Source organism: Lissotriton vulgaris, chromosome 7, assembly GCF_964263255.1.
Source record: "Lissotriton vulgaris chromosome 7, aLisVul1.2, whole genome shotgun sequence".
Lineage (NCBI taxonomy): Eukaryota > Metazoa > Chordata > Amphibia > Caudata > Salamandridae > Lissotriton > Lissotriton vulgaris.
This window is the reverse complement of record NC_141695.1, coordinates 644,606,480-644,625,167: the sequence shown is the minus strand read 5'-3', so window position 1 is coordinate 644,625,167 and position 18,688 is coordinate 644,606,480. Positions and strand designations below refer to the sequence as shown.

At 53.0% G+C, this 18,688-nt stretch overlaps 1 protein-coding gene across 4 annotated transcripts in view; it reads right to left on the bottom strand.

Annotated features, from left to right (window-relative positions):
- SPAG9 (sperm associated antigen 9) overlaps positions 1–18,688 on the bottom strand; it is a 1,654,314-nt gene that overhangs the window by 540,908 nt on the left and 1,094,718 nt on the right. The window lies entirely within an intron of this gene.

The following is an 18,688-nucleotide window of genomic DNA, read 5'->3' as shown; positions in this document are numbered from 1 at the left end:
CAAGGATCTGCCTGTAGCTCACGAATCCTTGAAGCGCTCAAGCGCTGCGTCAGCCTTTTCTCAGAAGAGACGAGAGGCATCAAAAGGCATGTCCATGAGGTTTGCCTGGACATCACCCAAAAAGCCAGACGTCCTCAGCTAGGCGTGGTGCCTGATACCGTAGTCGAAGAAATCACTCTGCCCAGCGAGTCCGTCGCATCCAAGCCACAGAAAATAGTGATCTTCGCTGCATCTCTCCCGTCTGATATTGCTTGGGAGAGCAGGATCCGGTCCTCCTCCAATTCCTAGACAGCACCTGTACAACTGTATCCCATATAGAAACGGAATAACGGCATAAAAGCTATGTGGTGTTCACAGAATGCAATGCGAGGCCGGCAGAAGAGAACATTTTCTTCCCAAAGGTCTCCAGCCATTTGGATTCCCTGTCCGGAGGTGAAGGGGGTGAGGTAACATGCCACCGGAAGTGGACCAGCAAGCTTAGGGGGGTGGGGTGAGAAAAAGGTAATGGCAGCGGGCAATCGTTCTAATCACAGGAGCCCCTGTGCTGGGTTTGGACCAGGTGTCCAGAAGAACGGCCATTAAGAACTTGTTAAAAGGCAGCAAGGGTTCCAATGAAGAGACACTAGGTTACAGGACGTGGGTCAAGACATTCGTCTTGACTGCTACTGTAGGAAGCTGCAGGTCCAAGTCCTCTGCAGCCTTACGCTTCACAATTGCAAATGACGCCCCCTCCTCCTTAGCCAGGTTAGGGGGGAGTCAGTATGACAGAATATGGGAAGGTGTCCAGGCCATTGGCATCACCAAGCTCCTCATACCAGTTCATGTCCTGGGGCTGCAGGACTTTTAAGGGATCATGCTCCCCCTCCAATCCTCTTCCTCCAACCCTAAACCTTAAGAAAGGGGCTGGTTAGATGGTATGAAGCCGTACGGCTCCACTGGCGCCGGACTCATCAGACGCCAGGCCCACTCTGAATCGTCTGGAATGAGGATGGACGACGCCCACTGGAGCCGTCGGAGACCTCGGCATCAGTCGCGGTGTCGGGCAAGGTCGCCAGTACCGACACGGGTACGGGTCCTATAGGAGGCCCTGGCGCTTGGGCCAGAGCCGAAGGCGCGTGGTCCACGGCATCTCCTTTACCTGGACCTGCAGGGCCCGAAGGCTTGCCAGCAGAGTTAGGCTGCCAAAACACAGGGCACAAGGCATCATAAAATTCCTTACGTTGAGCGGGGGTCGCTCCTGCACCCTGATAGGGAGGGAGACGCGGTGTCGACCCAGGTGCCCGCTCCGCGGAACAGGGCCTCCGCGGAAAATGGCTGGAGACCTTTGGGAAGAAAATGTTCTCTTCTGTCGGCCTCGCATTGCGTTCTGTGAACACCACATACCTTTTATGCCGTTATTCCGTTTCTATATGGGATACAGTTGTACAGGTGCTGTCTAGGAATTGGAGGAGGACCGGATCCTGCTCCCCCAAGCAATATCAGACGGGAGAGATGCCACGGCTCCTCCGTTTCGCCGCATGGCAGACGGGGTGAAGTCGAAGCATGCGACGACTTCTTGTGCTTCTATGGGTGCCACTTACCTGACGACTTCAAGCCCCCGGAACGATGGTCAGACCTTTCTCCCGACCGAGACAGGGAGCGAGATCGTCAAGGCGACCTTCGCGGTTCGTGCCAAGCCGCAAGCAGATTCAGGGAATGCTACCTCAAAGCCTTTGGAGCCATGGCCCAGCAATTGGAGCACAACTTTGTGTTGTGGTAGTGCTCCAGTCACCAGAGACACACGAGATGAAGGTCCGTTACTGGCATAGCGCGGTGACCGGCGCCGCAAGGATTAAACACCGAAGTCTTCCTATTGGGCATTCCTAACACACCAAAAGGAGTCTTCAAAAGGTCGAAAAAAGTCTGTGCAAAAGTGGCAGGAGGAAGCGCTCTTCAACGGATCGGTGCTGGCTGGTCCGGAAAGAAAATAACTGACATCAGCTCACTGGAGTGGTGGTTATATTAAGGACGCGGACGTCACCACGACAACGAACAACATGCCTACAATGTCATGCAAAGTCGACTGACGCCACCTACAGGCATGCAGGGGTATTGCTATCAAAAATCATCCAGATCCAGCCCGACGCCTGGAAGTTCAAAGTTAAGGAATCTGCGGCTAGATGTCTCTATCAGATATAGTTGTATTTGTAGATAATGAACTCACTATCTTGTAATACTGAAAAATTGGATAGTTTCTCGGTTTCTGGATTCAAGATGAATATTAAGGATTCCACATACCCATGAAGGGAAATAAGAAGGTATTCATAATCTGGACCTGGGGAAACGCTTTATCATACACACCTCAAAAATCCCAGAAAGGGGGGCGTGGCTAAGATGGCGGCTCGGTAGGACGTGTTCCGCGGGTGCTCCCTACACCTGATCCCCCGACAGGGATTTTCGCGGACCATCGCCCCCACCGAGCCGGCCACCACCGGCGGACAAGGTCCACAATCGCCACAGCACAGCAGGAGCCGGTTGCGACGCCCGGAGAAGGTGGGAGGCGCCGCGGAGCGGAGACGGACCGCTGCCGCCTCATGGCGCGAAGATAGTGCCGGGGCCTGAGTGCACGGCGGCCCAGGGAGGATTCCAGCAGCTCTCCTGACCCCCGAGCAGAGGGGTCGGGGACAACTGCGGCGGGTGCGGAGGCCGGGGGGTGAGCCTCGGCGGCGGCAAGCGAGGAGCAGGGCGGACCCGAGGCGGACTGCAGTGTGCCGGGCCCGCCGGCCTCATCAACTACCCGAGGCCCCGGCTTGGGCCTAGTCGCGGACGCGCGGCTTGGCCTCTTTGCCGGCCCGAGCGACAAACACGCAGCGAGGTGAGGAGCCCCGGGGACAATAGCGACGGCCTGCACGGGAGCTGGCGCGGAGCTGTGTGGGTGGACCCCCCCACACGCATGAACTACCATAGCCCGGGTGGTGGGCTTAAAGCATCGGAAGGCGGTGGGGCCCTGGCGCTCTGGACATAGAGGACCGCAGTGCACTGTAGGCGACCAGGGGATCCCTGGGGCACGTGTGAAAGTTGAAGAAATTGATGTACATAGACAGCATTCATTCCCCTTCTTCTCCCACTCCTCTCCCTGTGAGCACCATGAATACCGTAAACTATTGACTGTATCACTCTGCCAGTAAGAGCCCATACCCCTATGCATATGTACAGCCAGTTTAGGCACCATGGCCTATTTACCCATTGGAACCCCCGGCTTCCCTCCTGCGCATATCCTAAACCCCCTCTCTTATGCGTAAGCCATGAAACCCTCTCCCCCTGTGCGACCCCGCTGCGAAAGGCGACTCTCCTGCTTGACCCGCACAAAACCCCCCATTCCCCCTTGAAGAAGCATCCTTCGCCTTAGCTGACATAGCCCTCCCCAGCTGCACCTGGCTGCCCCCGCTCTCTCATGTACGGGTCATAAGATCTCTCTCTCTCTCTCTCTCTCTGTGACTCTGTCCCTGTGTCCACCCTGGCTACCCCTCCCTTCTCCTCACATGGGCAAGTCATAAACCTTCTTCTTCTGCAAGGCCCTGTCCTTGAGAGTCACGGCCGCGCCTGACCAACACCTCCTTCCCTTCCATGAATGCCCCTCTGTTGACAAGCCTTTCCTCCGCGCTCGATTGTCCACGCGGCATGAATACCACTCCTTTGATGACCCCTTCCCCCGAGTCCGGCTGACCACACATGTCCGAGGCCATCGCCTAAGCCAGGAGATACCATTTACTGCCCTTATTGTATGAAGTCACTCCTCCTCAAGAGACCCACTATTGATCCTAGCCACCCCACCCCCTGGGCTATGATCAGGCGTACACATCCTACGAAACACTCAGCTGCGTGATTGCCCTCCCCTCTTATCAGCAGGTCAAGGGTCCCCATTGTGAACACGTGTGGGGTAGGATTGACACGAGGATTATAGGGATGTCTTTCTTTTGCGTCATACTGTCCTGATTGTGTTATCAAGTGTTCTGTAAGGTATAAAAGCAAGAGTCTCAGCTCACTTGTTAGAGCACCTCCCGAAAGACACTGTGTTTCGTGTCCGAAATGACTGGCTCTCCTCATGAGAAATAAACTCTGTTCTTGATTCCTGCTTCCAGCGCCCGTCTCTTTATTTGGTAACTATTCAGCATGGGAACTAAGAGGCGGTTTGCGCCAGCGGCCTGGGCTTCGATAGGATTATGGGCTCCTGTTCCACAATTGGCGTCCCAACGCGGGGTCCATCAGTGACATAGGGTCCGATAAGAGAGATCCAGACGAAGAAGTGAACATCTAAATGATCGGGGTATGCCTGCCTTGAGAGGGCCCTCGCCCGGCTGCCGATCGAAAGAACTTCACCAATTCTGAACGGACCTCTCTTGAGTGACCTATTGTCCTGACTGGAATCCCATAGGAATGCTACATGGAGTAAGAGAACGATCGGGCGCTGGAGGAGGGAGTCGAAGAACTATCCGTATGGTCCGGTCCGGGTAAGATTAAGTAGGGTGTTTTTACGCCTGATTGGTAGGGTGGCTCTGTCCACCTGATTGATTGATTGTTTGTATTGGAATCGGTATTTGTATACTGATATTGTTGGTATTGGTTCATTTAGCTTTGAAGGCTACTTGACATATTGGTTCTCTTCTGAGAACGAGACATTCTCTGTTTGCAAACAGCGGCGAATAGGAACGTCGTCCCTCTTTGCAGATAGAGAAGGGTAGGTAATGCAGACTTTTTGTCCCCGTTGTAATTCGTCATGCCTACTTTTCTCCCCACTGGATTGTTTGAAGTCGATTAATAATCGATTGTTGTTCTTTGAGATCTTCCCTGTCTACAAACTGAGACGAGTAGAAATATTCTGTCTTCCTTTTTGGATAGCGAAGGGCAGGTAATGCAGACATTTGTCCCCGTTGTAATCCGTCATGCCTGTTTTTCTCCCCACTGATTGGTTGGTTGCCTGGACATTGTTGTTCCAGGAATTGTTTCGTTTGAGGTATTTTCTGCCTGCAAACAACGTGGAATAGAAATATTCTATCTAGTCTTTGCAAGTAGTAAAGGGTAGGTTATGCCCCTTTGTGAATTCGTCAGTCCTACCCACTCCCCACTGTTTGGTTATTTGGGGGGTAGCTCGCATGGTCCGCCCAGGAGACTACCCTTATGGAGGACATATGCTCCCCGCTCATGGGCCATTTAGTGGAAGTAGATCATCTGGTCCGTCCAGGAGGCTACCCTAGTAAATGGAAGTACATCGCTCGGTCTGTCCAGGATGATACCCTAATGAAGGAATATATGTTCCCCTTTTGATCGATAATCTCGTTCCACCCCGGACCATTTATTGGAGGGAACTCGTCTGATCCGCCCAGAAGTACCCCCTAGTGAAAAGGACACATAAAAATATGAAGTGATCACCGTTCCCTACTAACAGAAAGCTTTAGCTCGAAACACGCTAAGGAAGAGAAAGAAAAATAAAAAGAAATCAGGCTAAGTCAGTAACCCCCTGATGAGCTTTTGACTTCACTAAAAATAAGAAACATTTAGAAATAGTTCGTAATAAGAAATGTAAAATGGTGAAAAGTTTGACAACAAAAAATAGCCACGAGGTAGCTAGGCTTCACTGCCTGTTCCTGCTCCCAACATGCCTGCCTCATTGCCCGCGACGCCCAAATAACGGTCACATGAAATAGAAACAATCCAATAGGTACCTACCCCCATTCCGGAAGCTCCCGAAGTGCAACAGGTCCGCGGTTACGCCCATCCGGAAGGCGAGGCCTCGAGGCACGAGGGGCTCGCCTGGCCACGGTCCGGAGGAGATGATGTTGGGCAGGCGGTCCAAAGAATGACAGAGACCTCTCCTTCTCTCCTCTTCTGCTGCCCTGCAGGCCACGGGGGGGGGGGGCTGTCTTGCCTCAGCCACCGACCACCCCCCCCCTTCTGTCTCTCGCCTGGTCCGACCCACGAAGAAGGCCGAAGCCAAAAGCGAGAATGGCGGCGCTTACAGGTAGTCCCGCCACATGTCAAATTCCTGGATAGTTACAGGTAGTCCCGCAACATGCCGATGCCTGGACAGTTCCAGGTAGTCCCGCCACATGTCAAGAGAAAAGGGGGGGCTGTCTTGCCTCAGCCGCCGACCACCCCCCCCATCTTCAATAGCCAGCACGGCCAATATCGAAGCAACGGAGCCGAGGAACGGCGCGGGGTCGCTGGAAGGGGGAGGTGACGCGAACGAGCCTCCCCCACCTCCCTCCAGGTGGAGGCTTCCAGCGACACCCCAATGCTCTTACTTAAAGAGGGTCAACATCAAAAAGCGGTCTTCTGCCCAGGACGGGCACACGCCCTATGTCTGTTCTTCTCCTCAACCTTGAAGATTCTATAAGAGCCGGGGGGCACCCCGATCCCTCCACATGGGCGCCCCCGTCCCCCTCACTGGGAACCGCGACATCGACGCACTCCTGCCAGCGCCGGCTTCAGTTTGGAAATGGCTAAGGTGCAGCCACGGCACAGACTTGTTCAGTTCCGGAGGAACACCAGGATGACCCGGTAGGAAAATTGTTGCCGCCCTTCCCACTCTTTGACTCATGGTCCATATTGTTAGACTGTTAACCACATAGCACAAAACTTTTTGAACTGCCAACGGAAGGTTCTGGGCCAACCATGTGAGACTAGAGACATTCTGACTATGCTGGAACTCGCCTGACCCCTCCCAAAATGGCGCCGACACAAAATGAGACGTTTTGAATAAACTTTGTTGCACCCTGATTGCGCAGCTTGTTGTCCCGAGATCTATATGCAGTTTTTGGATAATGAAAGTAGATATGAAGGATGTTGAGTATGTGCTTGGATAATGAACTGACTTAGGGTGGGTACTGATTATGATTTGGAAAATGAATTGGTGTAATTTAGATAAAGAATGAGTATTGGATAATGAATTTATGAATTAATTAAAACTGAATTCTTGACATGCATCATGCTTGCTCTGTAAGAAAATTTTAATACGATTTTATTGCACTGCTGCACTTTATGCAATGAACTGCCACCAATTTCGTTTATTAAAAGTATTTTGAAAAAGAAAGCATGGTTGTAGCAGTTGCATTAATGAGTTTTGGATGCCCTACTACTGTGAGCGAAGAATGAGTATGATGAAGGATGTAGATCAAAAGGGATCAGATATTTAGCAGCTACATTATGTATCGCAGGCAGCCAGGAAAAGTGTTTTAGACACCCTTAAAACGACACCACAGAAATACCACCTGGCCGTCACCCTTGCACCCGACAGAGAGGGTTACGACCGAGTAACTCATGTAGATATGTAGATCGTCAATGATCATCTATCTGACATTACTGGTCCCTCTAGGCTTAAACGCCGAGATGGTAAAGAAATGCAGTACGCGGAGATAGGTCGAGTAGGTGGTAGGTAAAAACATTTTTGGACTACTACATGCTGATGTACTTTGAATGCTGCCCCCCCCCCCACCCCTTCTTTTCCCTCCCTTCTGCAGGTCACGTCAGAACGTCGGCTGAAGTGTGGAAGAGCGACGGTCGGACCACCGACGAAAAAGGGAAAGAGGGAATATGTGTGTAGTCGTTATAACGATAAGTTTTTAAAAGACGTAGGCTTAACATGACTGTTCCTCCTTAGGACATAGCGACTGAGAGGATGGACTGACATAGAAACTGGACAGGTACTGAATGACGAAAAATTGACTAGAAATGACGTGTTAAATAATGTAACTGGACGTTTGACTAGGTAGGGAAAGGACAAAGAAAAATTATACGGGTAAGGGTTGCCACGGCACCACCCGTCTAGGAAGTTAGAAATGTTGTTGATGTTCAAAATGCACTACCCCCTTTCTCACACTCTTATAGATATAGCCAAGCTGTCCGACTGTTCTCCCGATCAATACTTGCCGTTGCCTCAGACTGGAGAACTTCCTACCAAAGGAGGGAACAGAAAAATGGTTTAAGATCCAGCCATGGGTAACTAGCACGACCAGGTTAATTACTGATCGACCAACCGAGGTGTGAGTATTGGTAATTGGGAACGCTCGCAGGCGTGACAAGCGAAAAGGGAAAGGGGGGAAGGGTAGAAAGAGCTAAGCACGTAGATAAATAGGATAGTAAAGATACGTAGGATATATATATAAACAGATCTTGTAGGCTAACAACTGTTTCCTGTCTTGTCGTGAATGTCTTGTATATATGTAATACATGTGCCGTCTTCCCTGTCTGAGTTTGTGTGTGTGTAATGTACGGATTTATGTCTTCCCTCTGTCTGTATTTGCGTGTTACCTGACCTTTGCTGTTCCGTGTTGTGAGCGCACTAAATGACCTATTTTCGTACACGTCTCTCTCTCTCTCTCCACCCCCTTATTTCTCTCTCTACATGTCATACGTGTACCGAATGGCTCGTTTAGATTGCGGACGACTCTCACTCTCTATGAGAGTCTCCCTATTTTCTCTCCCTCTTTTTGGTAAAACTGTACCCCACCGGTACCAGTCTGATTTGATACATATTGAACGCGAAGGTGTTCAGCGAAATTGACCGAAACTAAAATGACTGTATCTCGCCATATTACTGCCTCTCCTTTCCGCAAAATGAATGAACTTGAATTGGCTGAGAAGGAAAGGACAGGTAAGACGACTAAAGTCCCCCAAATCTGGCCATTTATAGGGGAACTGTATGTCAATGGCACCTTATGTCTGTTCTTCAGAGACGAACGCCAACGTCTAGATTGACCCCCAATGCCCAGATTGCCCCACCCCCCCCCTTTTTTTGCACCCAAGCGCGAGCGCCCGAAGCATCCCCGCCCCATTTTTATAGAACCCGGTTGCTGTCCCGGATATAAACATGATGACCATGAGTAGCTGTTGACCCTCGAGAAAATCTTGTTTTACCTGACTGTCGATGATGGCACCCCCGCCCTGTCTGAAAATGTTAGCCAGTCCTGAAGGGAAATGCTCCGTAATGTTGAATATAATGTAACGCACAGTTGATGGGAATCTCATTTATCCTCACTTGAGTTATAAACAGGACAATGAATAAACCTGCCATAAACTCAGTAGGAATGCTTACACATGCACTGCTTGGTAATAGGACCTCTGACTGTGACCAATGAGCGTATCTCCCAAATGCGTAGAATTGAGGGAGGAATTCACATGCGTAGATATCTTCTTCTGCCATTTCTCTAAAACCTTGTCTTGTACCTATTCAAAGATTCACGATCACCGAAGGAGATGGGTCAGATGTGACGTACAGCCTGACTGCGGATCTTGGGACTCGTGTGACCTCGACCAAAGGTGGAGCCGCAGAGCAACAGGATACGGGACGAGACCGCAATTTCAACGGGGAAAATGGAAAACGATGGGCCGCCTCGAAGCCCCCCCGCCTGCTAACCCACGTGTGCCTGGAGTCTCCGTCCCCCATCTTTGGGCCCGATGGATGGGCCTGCCTGCTTGTTATCCTTTGCTCCCTTGGTCCCTTTTGCGTGTCCCAGGAACTCTGACCCAACTCCGCCCTCTCACCTATCGACTATTTGAACCACACTCACCCTCTTTTCCACGTGACGTTTTGCCAAGGGAAAGAACCGCATTCCACTGGGAATAGGGTGCTGCCATAGAACTATGGGTGCCGAGCATAAGGCGCCACCAACCGGATTGTTTAGGGAACAGGACTGTGGTCTAACAGCAGAGGACTGACCGCACCCTGCAACGCGTAAGGATAGAACCGAGCTGGACCTATAGCTCCACCGCCGGTGCTCAACAGCGCCAACGAAAGTACACGGACTAGAGCCTACCAGTGATGGCTCACTGACAAAAAGACACTGTGACGAAGAAATATTGTGTATTGAACTGAATTCCGCTCTCAACTACCTGGTCAAAACTGTTCATTGGTCACATTTTTTAAGTCAGAAAGATTTTTTTTTTGCTATGTAGTGCGTTTAATTGTTAGGAACTCAACGAAAAGCAATTTTCTATGTACTGCATTCTGCCCATTACCTTAACTGTCTATGATTGTACGCCAAATGTTAGTATCGACAAAATGCTAATTCATCAACGATGCCTGTCTACCTGTAAACCCATCAATTGCTAAAATGACTGCTGTTATGTAAAAAGGGGCGACTGTGAAAGTTGAAGAAATTGATGTACATAGACAGCATTCATTCCCCTTCTTCTCCCACTCCTCTCCCTGTGAGCACCATGAATACCGTAAACTATTGACTGTATCACTCTGCCAGTAAGAGCCCATACCCCTATGCATATGTACAGCCAGTTTAGGCACCATGGCCTATTTACCCATTGGAACCCCCGGCTTCCCTCCTGCGCATATCCTAAACCCCCTCTCTTATGCGTAAGCCATGAAACCCTCTCCCCCTGTGCGACCCCGCTGCGAAAGGCGACTCTCCTGCTTGACCCGCACAAAACCCCCCATTCCCCCTTGAAGAAGCATCCTTCGCCTTAGCTGACATAGCCCTCCCCAGCTGCACCTGGCTGCCCCCGCTCTCTCATGTACGGGTCATAAGATCTCTCTCTCTCTCTCTCTCTGTGTGACTCTGTCCCTGTGTCCACCCTGGCTACCCCTCCCTTCTCCTCACATGGGCAAGTCATAAACCTTCTTCTTCTGCAAGGCCCTGTCCTTGAGAGTCACGGCCGCGCCTGACCAACACCTCCTTCCCTTCCATGAATGCCCCTCTGTTGACAAGCCTTTCCTCCGCGCTCGATTGTCCACGCGGCATGAATACCACTCCTTTGATGACCCCTTCCCCCGAGTCCGGCTGACCACACATGTCCGAGGCCATCGCCTAAGCCAGGAGATACCATTTACTGCCCTTATTGTATGAAGTCACTCCTCCTCAAGAGACCCACTATTGATCCTAGCCACCCCACCCCCTGGGCTATGATCAGGCGTACACATCCTACGAAACACTCAGCTGCGTGATTGCCCTCCCCTCTTATCAGCAGGTCAAGGGTCCCCATTGTGAACACGTGTGGGGTAGGATTGACACGAGGATTATAGGGATGTCTTTCTTTTGCGTCATACTGTCCTGATTGTGTTATCAAGTGTTCTGTAAGGTATAAAAGCAAGAGTCTCAGCTCACTTGTTAGAGCACCTCCCGAAAGACACTGTGTTTCGTGTCCGAAATGACTGGCTCTCCTCATGAGAAATAAACTCTGTTCTTGATTCCTGCTTCCAGCGCCCGTCTCTTTATTTGGTAACTATTCAGCATGGGAACTAAGAGGCGGTTTGCGCCAGCGGCCTGGGCTTCGATAGGATTATGGGCTCCTGTTCCACACACGGCCAAAAGCCCCCCCCCACAGGCGCCCAGCAAAGAACGCCCCACGAAAGGGGCCCTCCCGGGGCCACGCGGAAGGTCATAGCCCGCAACAACGACCGACTACTCACGAGTGATCTACAGGAAGGGGCGACTAGGGGGACAGGGGCCCCTCGGAGAGGAAGAAAGTGAGTGGGCCACGGGCTGGGCCGTTCGGGACCAGAACCTCGGCCGGCAGTGGTACTACAGGCTTGGCTCGAGGCGCGGAGGCCCCTGCTGACAGGGAAGTGAGGCACGGAGACTCCGTCGGGGACACGCGAGAAGACAGGCCGGGCCACAGCGGGGCCTCAAGGAAGACCCCGAGGAGGCAGTGCGTCGCAGAGGCAGAGGCCCTGGGAGGTGGAGGCCCGAGAGGCCCAGCGGACACCTGGGAGTTGCCACGTGCGCCATAGCCAGCGCTACACATCGGAGGGGGCGCCATCGCCCGGGCCTTTGGCCGGGGAACGGAGGATACAGAGGCGACCAGGGAGCGGACCGGAGGCGCTAAGTGAGCACGGGCTGCCCCTCCATTCACCGGCCCAGGCAAGCCGGAGAAGTCTGCGGTCCTGCGGGGGACTGCGGCTCAACTGCGGCCCCCAGCGGGGACCAGGAACAATATGGCGTCCAACAACCGCAAAGGGAACCGCAACATCTCTGACATGCTGGTCAAGGGTTCCTCCAAAGGCGACAAAACACCGGACAAGCCGCCCCCGGTGCCTCCCCCCAAGGGGAAGGACCACACAGAAGGCGAGGCCCCTGCGACCAAGGCTTTCACGGAGGCCCTCTTCACCTCCCTTAAGGAGGACATCCAGAACTTCCGGCAGGAAATGACCGGGGAATACAAAGAACTCAGGTGCGATGTCGACGATCTGGGGGAGAGAGTGGCCGCCAACAAGCTATCGGGCCAAGCCAGGAGTGAAGAAATAGAATTCCTCCGGCAGGAGATTGTCCGACTCCACGACCAGCAGACAGACCTCCAGTCCCACACGGAGGACTTGGAGAACCGCTTCAGACGAAATAACATTCGAGTCCGGAACGTGCCACCCAAGGCGGAGGGCGACGACGTGGCAGGATACCTACAAGCACTCTTCCGGATGGTGTTGGGCGAAGATGATAACTTTGTGATCCGCATCGATAGGGCCCATCGGGTGGGCTTGGCCCGGCGGACCCAGGGCCCTCCCCCTGATATCTTGGCCTTCCTGCCGGGTTATCCCCTCAAGGAGCGCATACTAAAGGCGGCGCGTCTCAAGCAGCCCCTTCGTTTCCAGGACCACAATGTGGAACTTTTCCAGGACCTGTCGGCGATCACCCTGCAGAAGCGGAGGTCATTTAGGGCTGCCACAACATTCCTACGCAAGGAGGGGGTGGCCTACACCTGGGGGCACCCTTTCCGTCTCATTTTTAAGTGGAACGGCGCCCTGCACCAACTGCGCTCCCTACGAGACACCTGCGCAGTACTAGACATCCCATATGAGGAACCGTAACAGGACGATGTGGATGAGGGGCGGTCTCCAGGGACTGCATCAGGCTCCCCTCGGACGACCGGGGACGGCTGGCAGAAAGTGAAACGAGGCAAGCAGCAGAAAAAGTCCCTTAAGCCTAATCCCGACACAGTAGCCCAGGAACAGGCAGCAGCGATCCAAGTGGTATCCAAAGACACTGGTGCCGACTCGTGAGATGACTGCAGCGACGGTCGACATCAGCTAAGTTTGACTCCTGGTCGGGAGGGTCGGGGGGCCAAGAGCCGCCACTGCCACACACCCTTACTTTGACTCATTTACCACAGGCCTAGACTTTCAAATGATTGGCCTGGGACTATGTTCACCAGCTGGGGGGAGGAGGGGGGCGAATTTTGGGGGGGAGTTGGGGTCAGGGCGGAAGTGGGGGGGGGGGGGGGGGAACTCGGTGTGTTCACTACGAACTATGGCCAGGCGTCCTGGGGAGAGGTGGCTTGAGGCCCACACTAGGGCATGCGGTACGATCACACACTCATGACAGTTGACAGCATTCGTATCCTCTCCCTTAATGTGAAGGGACTCAACAACCCTATCAAAAGGAGGGCAGTTCTTTCGTTCCTCGAACGATCTGGGGCGGAACTTTGTATATTACAGGAGACACACCTCTTAGCGAAAGACTGGCACCGCATGAAAGCAAGAGCCTTCCCCCATCAATTTTACTCCACAACTACAGAGAAAAAAGCAGGAGTGGCTATTCTGGTAGCCAAGCATTTTAGAGGACGGGTGGGGGGCAAGGTAGCCGAGATTAGAGGCAGACTCCTAGCACACACGGTCCATATAGACACATCTTCCTTCACATTGGGCTCTATCTACGCACCCAACACTAAACAGGAGGCCTTTTTGAAGGGGGCGCTATCCGAAGCGCTGTCGGGGGACATGAGGCTTGTTCTGGTGGGAGGGGACATAAACTTGGTCATGGACAACGAAGTGGATAGGTCCGGGAAGAGGTTTGGGGACACAGGGGCACTCTCGGAGTCGGAGAGGCAGTGGCTGAGAGACAGGGGGCTGGTTAACGTCTGGCGGGAAATGCACCATACCACCCCGGGATACACTTTTTACTCGCATGTGCACCACACCTATGCTAGGATTACCACTTTCTGGGCTCCACAGATATGATCCCCATGATTTAAGACATCGACATTACACCTGCGGCGCTTTCAGACCACGAAGCGGTGGTCCTCCAACTGACAGTCCCGAGCACACCTCCACACAGGGGCAAGTGGCGACTCCGGGAAAGCCTGCTCTCCCGCGAGGGGGTGGTACAACGACTGTCCCAAAGCATCGCCAAAGCATCGCCAGCTACCTGGACCTGAACGACACCGGCGACGTAGCCCAGGCGACACTGTGGGGGGCACTCAAGGCGGTCGTTAGGGGCGACATCATTGCGATTGCGGCGGCGGACAACAAGGAGCGTATGGACCGGAGGCGGGATCGAGAGACGCAGGTGTTGGAGCTAGAGCGGGTTCACTGCCGGACAGGCGCCCCCCGGATTTGGCGCAAACTGAAAGCTGCCAGGGCACAACTGGCGGGTCTAGACCTGGGCAGGGCTGAATATGCGGCGCTCCGCCTCCGCCACACGTACTATGTAGGGGGAGACAGGACTGGTCGCCTACTGGCTAGTAAGCTTAAGGCTAAGACTGTTCGCTCCCAAATCCCCGTTATATGCGGAGACAGAGGAGAGGAAGTTTGAGAACACGACCGCATAGCGGAGGCGTTTCGAGCCTTCTACGCACAGCTTCATGCTGCTGACCCGGACCTGGGGGAGGAAGAGGGGAGGGCCTACCTGGAGACCGTGGATGTCACCGTTCTCAATGACACGAACACCAAGGCGTTAGATGCCCCTATCCGCCTGGAGGAAGTCATATCGGCCATTGCCCGCCTGAAACCCCTGGGCCCGGATGGCTTCTCCGCAGGCTTTTACAAGACCTTTTGCCCTCTCTTGGCGGCGGTCCTCACAAAACTTTTCAACTCGTTTGGAGGCCCGGGCTCGATTCCAAAGGAGACGCTCGAGGCAGAAGTCATAGTCCTGCCGAAGCCGGGCAAGGACCTCTCGCGATGTGCTGCATATCGGCCGATATCGCTCCTCAATCTCGACCTCAAGCTCTTCACGAGCATCCTGGCCTCCTGTCTGGGCCCCTGCCTGCAAAGCATCATCGAACCAGATCAGGCAGGCTTCGTCCCCTCCCGGCAGTGTGCAGACAACACTAAACGCATCATGCATGTCGTAGACAAGGCTAATTTCAACGCCTCTGATGCAGCACTGCTATCGGTCGACGCTGAGAAGGCGTTCGACAGAGTGGATTGGAGTTTCTTGGATCACACGCTGACAAAATTCGGGGTGGGCCCCCGTTTCCGCTCCTGGGTGGCAGGTTGTTATTCGTCACCAAGGGCGACGATCAAAGTCAATGGGGTGAGCTCTAAACCATTCGACATCCAACGGGGCACGCTGCAGGGCTGCACGCTCTCGCCACTCCTGTTCGCTCTCTACATTGAGCCCTTTGCCCAGCGAGTTCGGGACAATCGCTCCATCACGGGGATCAAGTTTGGGAGGGTGGATCAAACGCTGAGCCTGTACGCGGACGACATTCTTGTGGCAGTGGATAGTCCGAGGGTCTCTTTACCGGCCTTCTTGGCGGAAATAGAGGCGTTTGAAGCGGTGTCGGGCTTCAAAATGAACGTACAAAAGTCCGTGGTCATCCAGCTGGGTAGCAACACCCGGCCGGCTAACAGAGAGTCACTGCACATAGGGGGTCTTGAGGTGAGCACCACAATACAGTACCTGGGGGTAGACTTGACGCCAGCGACTGCCCAGACGGTCGACCTTAACTACACTAAGCTCCTGTCACGTGCCCAGGGCGACATTGCGAGGTGGAAACAACAGACGCTCTCGTGGCTAGGACGAGTGGTCGCCATCAAAATGTCCCTTCTGCCAAAGATACTGTAACTATTTCAGGGCCTGACAACTTTCCCCTCCCCTATGACACCCCTGTTAGATAATCCGGCGTTTCCCCCTGGCAGGCCTCCAGGCTCGTTCCCCCAATGGCGACAATCTGAGTGCCGCTCTGCGGGCCACCTGTTTGACACAGAGGGCTTTCTGACATGGGACGTAGTGACAGCGGACTACACACTTGACAAATCGCTCCGCTACCAGTACTTCCAACTCAGGCACTGGCTGACCCACGCAGACGTGGCGCCCCTGGCCAGTCGCCCGCTCACCCCATATGAGAGGTGGATTATGACCAAAACATCGGACTCACGGTCCATCACGGACCTTTACCTAATGCTGTCCCCGCCCCCCCCCCCCCCCCACGGAGAGATCTGACGGACAGAAGAGGTGGGAGAAGGAGTTGGGGCGTGTCCTCTCTGACAAGGAATGGCAGGACATATATTATCGGGCTCACCACACGGCCAAAAACACGGCTAGCAAGGATGCAGCGGTGAAGTTGCCCATTATTGGCACTTGACCCCGGAACGACTGCACCGCGGGAACCCGAGCAAAGACCCCAACTGCTGGAGAGGGTGTGGACAAACCGGAACCATGATACACATTTTATGGGAGTGTATCGCGGTGCGGGAATTTTGGGAGGCTGTGCTTAAGGACATAGACACCCACTTTGACACCGACATTCCTCGCTTCCCTGCTTATGCGATACTGGGGCTCCCCAACAGATTGATGTTCCCGCTCAAATCCATAAGGGGTAAAAAGATGGGGTTGGCGATGGGGGCGGCGACCCAACACATCCTGTCACTTTGGGGGACTACAAGGAAACCCACTCACACGGGGTGGATACATAGATTATGGTACATCATGGGGATGGAGAGGATACAGGCCTCACTCACACAAACATCGGAATCGTTTAGAGAGGTATGGCAGCCACTCATCTCCCTACTCTCCCAAGAATTCACGGAACTCACATGCCCGAAATATTTCAGGGTTCTGAAACTGGCGGAGGGATTCCGCGACGAGAAGATTAAAGGAGGCCGCAAGGGTTAGCCTGCACCCAGTATGGACACCTCTAGGCGCTACAAGGAACACACCGAGTGGGGAGGGTGGGTAGGGGACGGGAGTTGAGCACGGTTGGAGTAGGTTGGGTTGGGTGGGGTTCCGGGGGGGGTTGTTGGAAAAGAGTTCCAGAGGACAGAGCGAGGTTGGTCTACCACCATATGAGCATGCATGGACTCCTGGCAACCACTCGTTTAACAGGTGGATGGTTCAAATGTACGTTGCCTCTGGGGTGGGTGCTGCAGCTTTGTTCTTTTCGTTTACTGTATGTATGGTATTGCTTTGTGGAACTCAATAAAATACATTTGATCAAAAAAAAAAAAATCCCAGAAAGCCAATGTGGAATTGTGGTGAAAAACTGATATCCTGGTCTGAAGGGACATAGTGAGGGTGAATATTCTTTCTAATTTGTTTATCAATTTCAGGTATCTCGTTTCATATTCCATATCAGGAGCTAGACAGACTCCAGAGGAATTGAATTCATTTGGGTGAATACATTCTCAAGGGTCGCACAGAATTAATCAATGATTACTAATTTTTCATCACAGAGAGATACTTCCAGGCAGCTCCCATGTAGACAATGACTGAATAGCAGAAGCCAGACATTCTTGTCATTTGAGTCCTTCAAAGCTGGAATTAGGCTGAGGCGGCTGGAAAAAAAGGTTCAAAGTAGATCATGAAGAAACTAATGGAGAGCATGCTGTAGACTAGGGTCAGACGTTCTTTTTCCTTTTCCCGACTGCAAGCCAACAATCACAACCAGGAGTTACCCCAGTTTCTATTTATAGTGGTAGTTGATGCACTGAATTGGGGAAGAATAGTTTGTAGATCAATTATTTGATGCATTTCAAAAATGCATTTTACTGGAACACTAAAGTCAGAAAGGACACATTAACTGTTCACTGGGTCTCGCCATTAAAGGAAAATGCTACTTACCAGTATGCATCTGTTATTCTTCTTCGGCGTCGATTTTTTCGGATCCGACAGAGGTTGTTTTTGTCGTTTTGCCTTGGGAGGTGTTACAGCGTCCGTGGCAAAGTTCTTGGTGCCAAAGGTGTTGCTTTCCGCTTGGCAGGCGTATTCGAGGGCTTAGGAACCTCGGAATCAGGCTTTGCGGGTGTTGTCACCGGAGCAGGAGTTTTCGGAGTGGAAAGCGGCCTCGCTGGCTTTGAGGCGTCGGCCGCTGACTTTCCATCCTTAGCTTTGGAAGTCGACGGCTTCGGAGTCGGAGCTTCTTTCGGTACCACTTTAGTCTGCGGTGCCGAAGGATCTTTTTATTTCGGTACCGAAGGGTCTTTCGCTTTCGGTGTCGAAGGGTCTTTCGCTTTTGGCGTCGAAGAATCTTTCGGTTTCGGTGCCGAAGAGTCTTTTGGCTTCGGTGTCGAAGGATCTTTGGGCTTCGGTGCCGATGGAGGTGGTGGAATCAGCACGTGTGGTTTGTTCGGTGCAGAAGCACCTGAAGGCTTAGTTGTCTTCCTCCGAGCCGAGCTCGAAGTCTGGGCTATAGGAGGGAGCACTTGGTCTTGACTGGGCCCCTTGGGCGGTGTGCTGACCTTCGCCTTTGGCTTGGGCAGTGTATGTGGTGCAGGGGAAGAGGTACTCACGGGTTGACGTGATGGAATCGAGTCGTCCGAGTCCTCAGCCTCTGATATGATCTGGAGATCCGGCGAATCTTCTTCTGGAACGAGCGGAACCTCGTCATCGAAGATATTCTCCGGTGCTGGGGCTGATCTCCTCATCTCGTGTCGACGGGCCCTCCGATCCTGGATGGTCTTCTTTGATCGGAAGGACCCACAAGCCGTGCAGGTCGACTCATTGTGATCCGGCGATAGACAGATTGCACACCTCGTTATGATCGTTAT